The sequence below is a fragment of the Tenrec ecaudatus genome, chromosome 2 (genome assembly GCF_050624435.1).
Source record: "Tenrec ecaudatus isolate mTenEca1 chromosome 2, mTenEca1.hap1, whole genome shotgun sequence".
Classification (NCBI taxonomy): domain Eukaryota; kingdom Metazoa; phylum Chordata; class Mammalia; order Afrosoricida; family Tenrecidae; genus Tenrec; species Tenrec ecaudatus.
The window spans coordinates 287,162,701-287,177,495 of NC_134531.1; the positions used below are offsets into that span (position 1 = coordinate 287,162,701).

General features: G+C 37.3%; 1 protein-coding gene across 16 annotated transcripts in view; it reads left to right on the forward strand.

The window, feature by feature from the left end:
• The window catches only part of ZBTB20 (zinc finger and BTB domain containing 20), a 968,716-nt gene that overhangs the window by 758,932 nt on the left and 194,989 nt on the right, over positions 1–14,795 (forward strand). For 12 of the 16 annotated variants that reach the window (XM_075542488.1, XM_075542504.1, XM_075542494.1 and 9 more), the window contains one exon: positions 13,205–13,244. The exons of the other annotated variants lie outside the window; for them this stretch is intronic. The gene's annotated coding sequence lies outside the window, so the exon portion shown is untranslated. The remainder of the gene's footprint in view (positions 1–13,204; positions 13,245–14,795) is intronic. 16 annotated transcript variants of the gene reach the window in all.

The following is a 14,795-nucleotide window of genomic DNA, read 5'->3' on the forward strand; positions in this document are numbered from 1 at the left end:
GGTTATTATATACGTGGATATATCTACAGCACATCCAAATGCACATATAGAAATAGCACCTGCCAGCTTCTCTGTGGTTATGCGTATAGTCCAGTTTTCCTACTCATACCATCATATTGTGCCTATCAGAGATTATTTTTTCTATGACTGGTATTGCATGATTTTGTGTGTGTAACAGTGATTGCTTTATTGTCTGTACCTTTTCACATCTTCCTTTGCTTTAGGGATAATGTGATTGTCACCTCCTTATTGTATATTGCGTTTCCCTTCAGCCAATAATACATCTATTATCTAGTTAGTGATTTTCCTCCCTCCTTTCCCTGCCAGTCATTAAACAATGGTTCTTTATATGTGTACATCTTTCCTTAATTTTTTATAATAGTGGACTCATATAATAATCGCCTTTGATTGATATTTTATGCAGCATAATCTCTTCCAGGTTCATCGTGTTATGAGGCACTTTGTGAATTCTTTCTTATTCTTTAACATTTCAAGTATTACATTATGTATATGCATATAACTCTTTGTTGTTCTTCTCCACTGGAACTTTATTTATTCGTGGTCTCTTTCATCTAGTTGGGTTTTCTTTTTCTTTGAAGAAAGTTGAGATCTAGAGCAGAATTATATAGTATCTATAGATTATTTGGGATAATATGGACATGTTCACAATGTTAAATCTTCCCGAATATGAGCATGAGCATGTTATATGTGCTTCCATTTTTATAGGTGTCTTGGTTTCCTGCAATACAGTTTATATTTTATTTGTATGCATCATATATCTCTCTGTTTATTTGTACATATTTTATCCCTTTGGGGTTCTCTTTGTTTTGATGTAGAATAATCCATTTTTTCCCCACCATTAAGTTTTTTTTATATTGATTTTTTTACCCTGTCACATGCTGAACCTTTTCATTAGTTTCAGTAGTTCTCTCATCTGATCTTTGGGATTTTCCATAAACAGGATTCTATCATCTGCAAATGGGGATAGCTTTACCTCTTTCCTACCAATATAGATGACTTTTATTACCCTTTCTTAATTTATTGTCCTGGCTACTTCCAGTACAGTATTAACTAGTTGTGGTGACGGGACATGCTTGTCTAGTTACCATTCACAAAGCGATTGCTTTCAGTATCTCTCCATTGAGATTAATTTTAGCTGTCTGTTTTGTGCATATGTCCTTAATTATGTTGAGAAAATTTGCTTCTGTCCTTATTTTGCTGAGAGTTTTATCAAGAATGTGTATTTGATTTTATCGAATGCTTTTCTGTATTGATTGATAGAATTATGTGGTTCTTTTCATTTGTTTTGCTTATCTAGTGTATGACCTTGTTTGTTTTATTTATATTTTTCTATCATTGCATCCCTATTATGATTCTTATTTGGTTGCGATGTTTTGGGTTTGAGTGTTTTTTTAAAAAAAATATGGTGTTAGATTCTATGGACTAGAATTTTGTTGAGAATTTCTTGCATCTATGTTTATGAGGCAGATTGGTCAGTGATCTTCTTTCTTTTCTTTCTTCTTTTCTAAACCTAATGCTCTTTTTGCCAGGTTTTGGTATCACGGTAATGCTTGATTATTAAAATGAATTTGAGAATATTCCATGCTTTTAATTTATCCACTAGCCTTAGATTGGTGTGAGCTCTTCTCTAAATGTTTGATAGAACAGTGGAGAAGTCTGTGCCAGGACGGTTTTTGTTGGGAAGCTTTAAATACAACGTGACTCATGTCTTTTTCTACTTAGGAGCCTCTTCATGTTTTCAGTCTGTGTTAGTTTAGGTATGTCATGTGTTTCCAGAAGTTTGTCCATTTCTTTTAGATTTTCAAATTTGTTGACATACAGTTTCTCATACTACTCTATTATTATCCTTTGTTTGTTTGGTTGGTTGGTTCTGTTGTAACATCACTCATTTCATCTCTTATTTATATTATTGATATCCTCTTTCTTTTCCTTTATTAAAATTTTTGGTGTTTTGTCTATTTTGCTCATCTTTTTGAAGAACCAAATTCTAATTCTTTCTATTGTTTTTCTATATTCTGTTTCATTTATTTCTGCCCTAATGTTTATTTTCTTCCTTCTGGATACTAACTCTTTAATGATCTTTTTCTAACTAAGGGGCTAAGGGGGCTATTTCGGTTCTTTTTCCTTGTTTGAGGTATGCATTTAATTGTTTATTATTTACTTATTTGTTGCATTTAATTTTTAGAAATCCATTTCTGAGCACATCTTTTGCTGTGCCCTAAAGGCTTTTATATATTATGGTTTATTTTTCATTCCATTTCTAGGAATTTTTAATTTCACTTTTTATTCTATTATTCTGCAGTTTTTAACACAGGTATTACATGAATGGAATTTGTTTGTTTGTTTGTTTGTTTCCTGATCTTCCTGTGACTGATTTTAAATTATATAGGATTGCCATCAAGATGATGCTTTGTACTATTTTGATTCCCCCCCCCCCCCAATTCTCGAGGCTTGCTTTATAAGTTTGGAAACCTATAGGGGCAGTTCTACCCTGTCCTATAGAGTTACTATGAATAGAAATTTACTATGACAGGGAGATTGTGGCCTAAAGCATGGTCTAACATGGAGTGCATGTTAGGTTTTTGCTGGTTTGACAGTTTTATATATATCTTTGAGGTCACGTTGGTTGACTGTATTGTTTAGATCTGCACTTCATTTTCTTTTTAGTTACTCTGTCCTTCGTCTCTTCGTGATACAATAGAACTATTGATGTATGATATGTGGATTATGTCCCAATAAAACTGGTTTTATTTAAAGTGGTGTATTAAGGCTCCTACTATTTTTGTGGAGTTGTCTATTTCTCTTTTCAGTTCTATTAATTTTTTATTTATCTATTAGTGTGTACATATTTATTATGGTTATGTCCTCTTGTTGGATTTACCCGTTAATTGATTCTTGCATCTATGTGTGTGTAAGAGAGTGTTGGGGGAAGGGAGCTACATGCTCAAGGGGATGTGTGGGTTAATATGTGTATTAGTGTATGTCTCTGTTTATTTCCTTCCTTGCCCATTATATTGGTTTTGGATCATCTATTTTGTCAGAAATTAATATTACCACTCTGCCTTTGTTGGTTTGCCATTTGCTTAAATTTTTTTTTCACCCTTTGTTAATTAGTATCTTCATTTTTGAGTCAACAGTGAATCTCTGGTAGGTAGCATATGATAGGTCTTTTTTTTTTATACCCATTCTGCCACTCTTTTTCTCTTCATGGTACATCTAATCAGTTTACAGTTAGTGTAGTTATTGTTAGGTATGAATTTACTTCTGTAATTCTTAAATTTTATTATGGTGTTTATAATTCTGTATATTTTTCTGTGCTAAGTTCATTTTCTATCGGGTTTCATTTTCATTTTCTTTGTTGCTATTGATCTTTTGCTTATTGAATATTTATAATTTTGTTCTTTCTTATTTTGGTTAGAAGCTTATTAATTGTCTTTATGGTTCCCTGGTAATTTGTTTTTATCTCCTTAATTTAAAAACTGTTTTTTTATATCGTCTTGATTTTCTCTCTACTTAGAGGTTTTGTAATTATTCCATTTATTCTTTCTTTTTGCTTCATATTTTTCATTCTTTGACACCTTGGTTCCATATTTTCAATATTGTATGTATATTTTTTTTGAGAATTTTTCTTCTGGCTTGATTTGTAGATTTTGTCCTCATGTTTCTTAATTTCAGGCTGTTGTCTGACATAGTAGATCCTCCACTGAAGGACTCCCTTTAACCTTCTTGCAAGATTGTTTTTGTTTTGTTTTAGTTTAGTTTAGTTTTTTTCACAAATTCCCTGAATGTCTGCTTATCTAGGAATTTCCAAAATTTGCCATCATTATTATGTACATGTTTGTTGAATATATAATTATTGGTTGTCATTTGTTTTGAATTTCAATGTTACATATATATAAAGTCAACAGGATGCCATATATATATATATATATATATATATATATATATAGTTTCTGCAAAAATATCAGAGCTTATTCTTGTTGGTTCCCTTTTCCTTTTTCAAAAAAATTATTTTATTGGGGGCTCATACAACTCTTATCACAATCCATATATACATCCATTGTGTCAAGCACATTTGTACATTTGTTGCCATCATCATTCTCAAAACACTTTCTTCAAACATTTCATTTTCCCTGAGTTATTTTCAGGATTCTTTCTTTGTCTTTAGCTTTAGAAAATTTTATGATGATGCTTGGTGATTTTCTTTGGGAATCTATCCTCTATGAGTATCATTGAGCTTCACCTATGGCTATCTTTTTATCCTTCATGGTAGGGAAGTTCCCTGCTAGCAAATATTCAGTAATTCTCCATGTGTTTTGTTTTATTTGTCTCCTGTAATGAAATTCTGATCACCCATAAAGTTTTCCTCTGGATTTTGTCACATATAATTCTTAAATTTTCTTCACTTCTCCTCGTTCTTTTTTCTGATGTTTTTCTCACACAAATTGGCATCATCGGTTTTGTCCTCTGATTAATTCATCTGGTTTTCTGTTTATTCAATTTTACCCTTCTGTTCTTCTAATATGTTATCAGTTTGAAATTTTTGTGTTAATCATCTGGGTTTTAATTGCTGATTATGTATTATCTCAAATTGTCTTATTTCTTTTGTCATTTTGCTCTCATATTTTTCCTGGGTTCTTCTAAATTGATGTTTTGTTCTCCTTTATTTTGCTTATGACTTCCTTGATTTTTTTTGACAAGTCTTTTTTTATCATTTTATTACAGGCTTTTACAACTCTTATCACGATCCATACATACATCAATTAAGTCAAGCACATTTGTACATTCATTGCCCTCATCATTCTCAAAATAGTTGCTCTCCACTTAAGCCCTTGGTATCAGCTCCACATTTTCCCTCCTCCCTCCCGTTTCCCACCTCCCTCATGAACCCTTGATAATTTATAAATTATTATTATTTTGTCATATCTTACACTATCTGACATCTCCCTTAACCCACTTTTCTGTTGTCCATCCCCCAGGGAGGAGGTTATATGTAGATCCTTATAATCGGTTCCCCCTATCTATCCCACCTTCCCTCCACCCTCTGGTATCGCCACTCTCACCACTGGTCCTGAAGGGATCATCTATCCTGGATTCCCTGTGTTTCCAGCTGTGATCTGTACCAGTGTATATCCTCTGGTCTAGCCAGATTTGTAAGGTAGATTTGGGGTCATGATAGTAGGGGTGGGTGAGGGGGAGGAAGCATTTAAGAACTAGTGGAAACGTGTATGTTTCATCGTTGCTACATTGCATGCTGACTGGCTCGTCTGCTCCCCGTGACCCTTCTGTAAAGAGATATCCCATTACCTACAGATGGGCTTCAGTTCTCCACACTCCCCCTCATTTACAATGATATGATTTTTCATTCTTTGATGCTTGATACCTGATCCTTTAATCAGCTCATGGTCACACCAGCTGATGTGTTTCCTTCATGTGGTCTTTGTTGCTTCTGAGCTAGATAGCCTCTTGTCTACCTTCAAGCCTTTAAGACCGCAGACTATATCTTTTGATATCCAGGCACCATCAGCTTTCTTCACCACACATTTGCTTATGCACACATTTGTCTTCAGCAATCTTGTCAGGAAGATGTGCATCATGGAGTGCCAATTTAATAGAACAAAGTGTTCTTGCATTGAGGAAGTACTTGACTGGCGATTCAATGTCCATCTGCTTCATCAATACTAAACCTATAAATATATGCATGTAGATCTATTTCCCCATCATCCTATATAAATATATTTACATATGTACACGCCTGTATTTAGACCTCAATAAATACCCTTTGCCTCCTAGTTCTTTCCTCTATTTCCTTTTACTTTCCTCTCGTCCCACTATCATGCTCAGTCTTCATTTGGGTTTCAGTAATTTCTCTCAGTTATATTGCCCTTGCTGAATCCCTACCAGGCCTCTCACATCCTCCTTGCCACTAATTTTGGATCACTTGTTGTTCCCTTGTCCCTAGGTTGGTCAACACCACCTCCTTTTCCCCACCTCCCCCGCTCCCATGTCCCCATAGAACCATTGGTCCCGTTGTTCTCCTCCAGACTGTTTATCCAGCCTATTTTATCTAAATAGTCCTGCACACAAAAAAAGGCAGAACACAAAATAATATGCACACAAAAAAGGCGGAACACAAAAATAATATGCACACATAAAAAGGCAGAACAAGACAAAGTGACAAAAGAGAACAAAATGACAGCAACAAAGAAAACCAGTAATCAAAAAAATAAATAAATAAAATTTATATAATAATATGCACACAAAAAAGGCAGAACAACACAAAGTGACAAAAGAGAATACAACAATGACAGCAACAAAGAAAACCAGTGATCAAAAAAATAAATAAATAAAATTTTTAATGAAAACTAAAAAAAAAATTAAGACCTGTGAATAATTCAAGGTCTGTTTGTTGTCCTCTAAGAGTGTCCTCCAGTCAAGTCCGATGGGATGCCATGCTCTGGCCCCAACGTCTATCCTTTGTACTTCCTCGGGACCTCCCTGCTCTGCTCCCCCCACTGATCTGCCCCACACCCTTAGTGTTTTGTCATGGAATGGTGTGGTCAATCTGGGTCAGTCCCAACACTGACTCTCCAGTGTTGTCCCACGTAGGGCTATGGGTAAGCAAGGGATGTCATGTCTTATAGTGGGACCAGCCATATGGCCTACTCTGTGCATTGGCTGTTCTGAATGGAGATATCATCCTCCAGGCTTGGTGAGCCAGGATGTGCTACACTCTCTCTTCCTCCCCCTTCATTCTCTCCCGTGTGTTCCAATCAGACATGTCCCTCTCCCTGAGCTCTGGCTTCAGTGCTGTCCTCTAAAGTAAATTCTAGTGGGGGAGGGGTGACAGCTCTTTTTAAATGCTCAGCAGTAGTTGTATTACCACTTAATTTTTTGTATTACCACTTCCTGGCTCATTTTTGGTCGCTTACTTGATTTACCTTGTCCCATTTCTTGTTTGAGCTGAATTTTCTACTATTTTATGGTATGATAGTTATTTCTCAATTGTACATTGATTTGTTTCTACTTGATTTTTTTCTTTGCCTTATTTTGATATATTCAGGATATTGTGGGTCAAGTGTGCTACTTTATTTTCTAGCAAGGCAGCACTAGAATGCTTCCCCCTGGTCTCTGGGTAGGTTGAGAAAATGATGATACTATAGACACTGGTCTCTTTTTGCTGATTACATAAAGCAGTTGTGTGTGCTTACACCCCTGACAGTGGAGGCCATGGGCATACAGCATGGCATCTGGGAGCATAGGCCCTATCAACCATATGGGTGCTGGGTGGACAACATGTCTTCCACAGACAAGCAGAACAACCTTTTGGTGCCGTGTCAAAGGTCATTGCTATGGGAGAAGTTGGTTGGTGCAACCAGATAGAATATTGGCTGCCAGGGGGCATTGATGGTGGTTACCTGGGTGTTGGGGACAAAGTGGGCCTTCACCTGTGATTAATGAGAAGTGTAGAGGAAATGTATAGGAATATATAAGACAGTGGTTTAGATTCATTGGGTAGACCTGGTGCACTTCTAGATGTGCAGTTGACTATCTGTTCCTTAATAAAGAGTTGCCACTCAAGAATCTAGCCTCTAGTTCGTGTTCAGGTCACCTTGCTTCAATCTAAATTTTTTTACACTGTACCCCTGGCTTCTCATGGATTCTGTTAGGTTGACTTCTCTCCTGTGCAACTTACCTTCTGTACCTCAAGAGGGCCACATTGTGTGGGCCTACACTCAGTCACTCTCCTCAGTCACTATTTTCATTCTGATTATTCTTCCAACTGGGTTTTAATCCAATGTTTTATACTTTCATTTTATGCTCAGAGTTCCAGGACTACACTCTATCTGTTTCACTTGGTTTCTCAGGTCTTTGTTGTTCAGGAATTGGGCAAAAATGTGCCACAGGATGCCATTTTGCCTCTCCTCTCAAAATAATATGGTCTTGAAAAGCAGACCCCGAAATGTGAATGGCCATTGGTGGCAAGAATGATGAAACCAATAAGACCGTGACTGCAAGCCAAAAGTTTCACCCTACAGAGTAGAAAAGCCTATAGAGCAGGTTCATTCTGTCACACGAGATTTTTGTGAGTCAAAATATGACTGATGACAGCTAACAACAGTAACATTGTCTTCTTATGACTGACCAAAATGAATGAAACTGCTCCAACAAGTTGGCCTGTAGGAGATGCCCCCCCCCACCTCCGATTCCTAATGGGAGACTGCACATGTTATAGATGCCCATCTGAATAACCCATCTGAGTTCACATTGTAAAGTTTTTTCAAAACAGAAAATAGAGAAGTAAAAACCTCCCCAATTCAGAGTGCATAAATGTCATTAAATCTAGCATAAAATTTCTTGAATCTGTCAGATAAAGGAAATTATGTATCCAGAGTAAAGATGGAATATAAATTGACAGGAACCCATGAAGCTGGCACTTATTCTGAGAGACATAGGAATCTAAAAATCCAATCGTGCCTCCTCCTTTGAAAACAGAAGAAGCCAGAAAGGTATTAGAAAAATCAATAAGGTGAAAATTTTCATCCTACTATTTGGAATGACTCCCACACATAAGAATTAATTAACATAATACTTCTAGAACATTAAAGGAATGTTAAAATGTTATCTGTCTCCATAGAAAACAAAGAGATAAATCCATCTGACTTCTAGAGAGAGTTTTGAAGAAAACCTGATTGCAATATTAAAAGCATGTCTAAGAGGCCATGTCTGTCCTATGTCAGACCATTTAATCCCTTCGGACAGACGGATAGCGTTGGCTTCAGTTCATCAGAGTTTCTGAGCTCTGTCATCAATAGTGGGACACATTCTAATTTTCTGATTCATTTGTGATGAAAAAATGCTCCCTTTTTTTTATTCACAGTGCAAAAAGTAAACCAATCTTTGTGACTAAATCATGATAACTATTTTCTTCACAATGTTATGCTATTATTCTTTTCTCCTAGCAAAGTTTCTTTACACGTTACCATCCATTGTGAATCCCCTGTGCATTTAGATGGTGCCCATGCCTAGATTTAGAGACCATCAAGAGAAATGAGAGACTAACCACCCAGATTCCATTTTTAATACAGTCTAGTACCTCACTTGGTAAATAGTTTAGCTTCCTTAGCATATTAAAATAATACTAAATAAATAAATCTTCCTGTCATTGTATTGATGCTGATTCATAGTGACCCTGTAGGACAGGGTAGAACTGTCCTTCTGGGTTTCTGAAACTGTAACGCTTTACAGGAGTAGAAAGCCTGTCTTTTACCCATGCAGGGGCTTGTTTTGAACTGCTGACCTTGTGGTTACCAGCCCAATGCATAACCACTATGCCACCGGGGATCCTTTCTTTATCATAAAATGAGTATGATAATAGCTTTCCTTTATGACTGTGAAATGTTTAAAGTGTAATTAAAGCTGAGCCTTTTTTCTTATAAAGGAGAAGTTTAAATAGCCTGTATACTCCCAATTAGCATAAATTTCAATGGGACACATTTTTGGAACCATTAGCAGTATTGAAAATTTAGTAGATGGCTACCTCTTTCTCCTACATAATGGCTGGTGGGGTTGAACACCAACCTTATGGTTCGCAACTCAACAACTACCTTATAGCACCACCAGGGCATCTTACAGAAATTCCCCAGTGAAGAGTAGTTGTTATCATTTCTCAGCTCCTACTCCTCTGCCTCATTGTTGCCAATGCTGTATAGACTTAAAAAATGAATTATAAAGGGCTCAGGACACAAGAGTTTGGGAGGTTTTAAAAGTGTTTGGGGTGTCTCTGCAGGAAGCCTAGTGGCTTAGTGGCTTACTCATTGGGGTGCTAACTGCAAAGCTGGCAGTTCAAAAATACCAGCTACTCTGTGTGAGAAAGGTGAGACTTTCTACTGCTGTAAAGACTTACAATCTCCAGAACCCTACATAAGGTTGCTACGAGTCAGAATTGATTCCATGACAGTGGCTTTGTAGGACTTACTATAAAGAGGTGTGGTGACATAGTAGGTTATTTTCTGGGCTCTTGTACTCCATCCTTTAGGGTTGGTATGAGTTAGATTCAACTCAATGACAATGAGCTTGGTTTGGTTTGGTATATGTCTTGCCTGCCCGCCCCCCAGGTCCTCTAACACACACACACACACACACACACACACACCTAGAACCCTATTGTTTATATTTTTTATTTATTCCTGGTTTCAACCTACTTGAACTCAGGAGTTTATAAATAAATGTGTCGCCTTGATCAGTAGTAAATAAAATCTGTATTAATTTGTTAGAATCTGCTAGAGTTAATAAGCAGTGGAACTGATCAAGGCTTTCTTCTCTTTCTCCTTTGGTCAAAGGTTACTAACATGGGACTCAAGGGTGACGTTCACCAAGTCTGGGAGTCACTCGAAACATAATGTTTTCTGGCAAGAGTGACTCTCATACAGACCTATATCTATCTCCTCAAGAGGTTCACAATCACCGCGCTAGGATATTACTTAGATGGACATTAGAACTGCATCATGTTTAAGGTTCTCATTAATCATAGTTTCAGTTCCTTGGAGACTGACGCTATGTACTAGTTTCCACTCTGAAATCCTAAAGCTGAGATTTGACTCCCTCACTGCAGGCTACCACTCCTTCTCCTCGTTCTATGCTTGTCCCTTATCCTACGTTAATGTTCTCAATTATTTGTACTTTACCATTTTATATTTTTTACTAGGTATTTGTACTTTGAACTTAGACGGCTTGATGTAAAAACTTTAATCTTACCTGAAGTTATTAAAGATAATTCTTTTCATTTCAGATTAAAAGAATTTGTAGACATAGAAGGTGAATATCATTTAGACAGGAACTGTACATATCAGTAAAATAATAATTTGAACTGAATAAAAATAAATCTAGGTGGATTTAAACATATACTCAAATCACATAGAAAACTGTAATTTAATCAAGAAGTAGGGGTCTTTTGATGTTTATGAACATTTATGAATTGTATAAAAACTCAAGATTAAATTTTTAGTTTTAGTATTCAATTTTAGTTCAGTATTATGGTTTTGCATTAATATATAAGGACAACAATTATGACCAATAAAATCTTCAATTTCATTTGGCTTTAGTTTGTCTTAAGATTATGACATACATACTGTAATTTTTCTCTCTATCTTAGACTCCTGTCATTGGCAGTCTGGGCCTTATTTGACATCCAGAAAAGATAGTTTTCTTTCCATACCATCAAAGTATTAGTCACTCTGGGCACAATTTTGATTGATTAAAATTTATGTGCTAATTCCACTCTGGAATTTTTAAAAGAAAGTTATTGCTTAGATGTGAGAACATAAGAAATACAAGTTATATTTAAAGAAGACCATAACATATTACTGAGAGTTATTGGGTTTCTAATGTGCAACAGGAAAAAAATCATAATTGACCATATTCCAGAGAAAAGCACTATTAATATTCTTTCTTTTTCTCCCAAAGGAGTGGGAAGGAAATTAAGTTCAAAATATGGAAAAACAGTAGAGAAGGGAAATGGAATGAAGAGAGGTAACAGAAAGAAAAAGAAGGAGGGAGTGAAAGAGAGAGAGAGAGAGAGAGAGAGAGAGAGAATGCACCAGTGCACTACCCTAGCATCATACTGGCTTGTAGAAGAGAATAGAAGATAGGAAAACTTAAGAGCTTTAAAGTCTTTGAAGATTAGTCAGACCCTTTTTTTCTATTTCAGATTTATATGTACTTCCAATGAATCATATATAATTTAATTATCTTGCTTAAAAATCTCATTAAACTCATCAATTTTTAAAAACAAGTTGAAAGCATTGAGACCCCAGCCTTTCTTGTATGCACATGCAGTATGACTCAGGCTGAAGGAAGATTTTCATCTTAACTCTTCTTGTCCACGGAGGAGAACACTACCCCTTACAAGTGTGTGTGACTGGGATGGTTCCATATTGGGGATAAAAGGAAGACCATGTCTTGGAGGAGTTACTACAGCAGTCATTTGTAGAAGGTCATTCATTCACTTCATTCTGGGAAGGAAAGTCTCTTTCGTTGCTATTTCCCTGCTTTTGCCTTATTCGGTGCTGAATGTTTTACCAGGTCCTTCTCCATGGTGTCCTTTGACAAACTTTGTTTTACATGTTACTTGGAGCCTTGTGTGAACTGGGTAAAATCATGGCATCAGCAAGACAAGGAGTTCCTAGATTAAGTCCTTGGGAGGGTTTAATGGGAAGCGGTGCTTTGTTTTCACAGCATCCTTCTTTGGGTTATGAATTTCTTATGAATCTGATAATATTTCCATTTTATCCTTCCATAAGAGAAGAGATTAATACAATGGAAGGTAGACAAGTACTATAATAGCTTACTTGATTTGGGAATTTAAGATTGCAACGGAGAATTATTTGATTAAACACAGAATAAGAATCTGTTAAGCTCAGTGCCCCCAAATAACTATTCCTTGCCTGATCCCTGAAATTTCCATCATTAGAAATATTTATTTTAGGGGTAAATATTTTCCTTGAAAATTGTTTATCAGATTTCCCCCACTATCGTAAGACTATTCCTAGACGGTTGGAAACAGGGTAGGATGAGAAAAGCAAGTCAAAGAAACAAATTCACAGCAGCAATGAAGTTTAGCAGCACATGGTGGTGCTGAGCATGTCTAGACTAAATTTACCCGTAAGAAGAGCAGAAGTTTGTCGGGGTTTTAATAATCTCGGTTAGGCTACACACACCACCGAGTACAGTTTGTACCTATTCTGGTCGGTGCCGCCCCCATCGAAGTCACTGTCGTGATAGAACTAGAGCCTCCTGCTGTGATAGAGATGCCCTATGTCTGCAGACTAATGAACTAACGACTGGCCACATGTGGCTGTCGAACCCTGCAACTGGGCTAGTGTGACTTAGGAGCCAAACTTGTACTCATTCTTAGTGAATTCTGATGATTTTGACTCGAATGACTGTGGCATTACACAACACAGCTCTAGCTAATACTCATGCTGACTGTGCTGACAAGTACTTTCTCTTTGTAGTAGGAAGTCACACCTTGGGAAAGTTTTTATGAGCCTGGATCCCCTTCCTTTTGGGGCTACAGGTGGCAAAATTGGTTTCATACTATTTGGTCCATGAAGATCAGCCAGTTCCATTTATACTTTGGGTTGGTTGGCTTTTAATTCCTTGCTTTTTCTTTGCTTTCCAGTTCCTTGACCATCCATCAGTTCCCTGCCCCTTCTCTTCATGTAAGTAAACCTTTTTTTTCTCCTCCCCACCTTTTATAGCGGAATCAGACATGGGAAATTTGGGTCTTCAAATTGGCGTGTTTTCTGGTGGACTTTGTTGTGGTTTCTAGCATGTCTTCAGTGCGTTCCCAGCTTCTTTGTGTTTGAGGGCGATGTTGTTGGTCGTGGCAGTTGCCATCCATGAGAGTGACCGAAAAGGCCAGTGGCCCAAGCCACTTTGAACTTGTATAAAGACTGCTTTTACCCAGCTGCAGCTGCTGTCTGCAAAAGTTACTGCTCTGCTAAGCTGAGACTGGTGTTCTTCAGCCGGAAACCAGCCACGTTGGGCTCTTTTGCTCACTGTCAATCAATGGGTGATTATTTAGTCTACACTTATACATTCATTCCTAGGTTCAATCATTTTTAATTTTAGCTTTGAGATCAGAGCTTTTATTTATTGACAAAATATCTAATATCCTTTTACTAAGAAGTATTACACTGAAAAGGAAATGGACTCAAATTGTGAGCAAAATTATAAGCCCACAGGAAAAAAAAGAAATCCAGGATTGTCACGTGTCAGACCATACGATTTCTTTATAGAAAAGGTGGCAAATATTTTTTTTGGGGGGGGGACTTTTTTCAGATGAAAAAAGAGGACATTTATGATTTAAATCTCTAACTGGTTTTATAGCAAATGGCTTATGAAAAATTATAATTTGAGTTGCTTAAAAGGAGTTTTGCAGCAAAGATCCCAAATATCTGAAGCTGTTGCATGAGACAGCCCCCACGAGATAGTTCGGGGAGTGAGACTCACCCAGTGTGACCAGTAATCATGGGGATCCTTCGAGCGCTTCTGTTTCTGCCCCTTATTCTCAACAAGAGAATATCTTCCTTTACTTATCCTCCTCGCTCCAAGTTAGTCCTTCTAAGCCAGCGGTTCTCAACGTGTGGGTCACGACCCCTTCGGGAGTTGAACGACCCTTTCACAGACGTCGCCCAATTCATCACAGTGGCAAAATGACAGTGATGAAGTAGCAACGAAAATAACTTTATGGTTTGGGTCGTGACCCACAGGTTGAGAACCACTGGGGGGGGTCACCACCACATGAGGAACTGTATTAAAGAGTCGTGGCATGAGGAAGGCTGAGGACCACTGTTCTAAGCTATAGTCAGAAAGGGGGCTCACCTGGCCTTTTTTTTTTTTGGCTGTAGTATGATTTCTGTTAATATTCCTCAAAGCTACTGGTAAATATGCGTAGGGGAGCAGAATCCTCCAAAGGATGCTAAGGCTGACGTCTAATGTGACATTTATTTGATGACAAAAGGAAACTGATGAAAGTCCCCAAAGATGAGTGCTGAGTGTAATTCATTATACAACAGGGATGGGCCCCGCCAGCCCCTGGCAAGTGTGGTTGTTCTAGGTGTTGACGGGGTGGGTCTCTCAGTGCGGCAGGGAGGAGATCAGTGTGCATGCTTTTGGTTGCCACTTCAGCTCTCCACCTCCTTCCTCTCGGTTACCTAGCACTGCATATTTCTAGTCCTCTGACTGGCAAATCATTTCTGTTACACTTC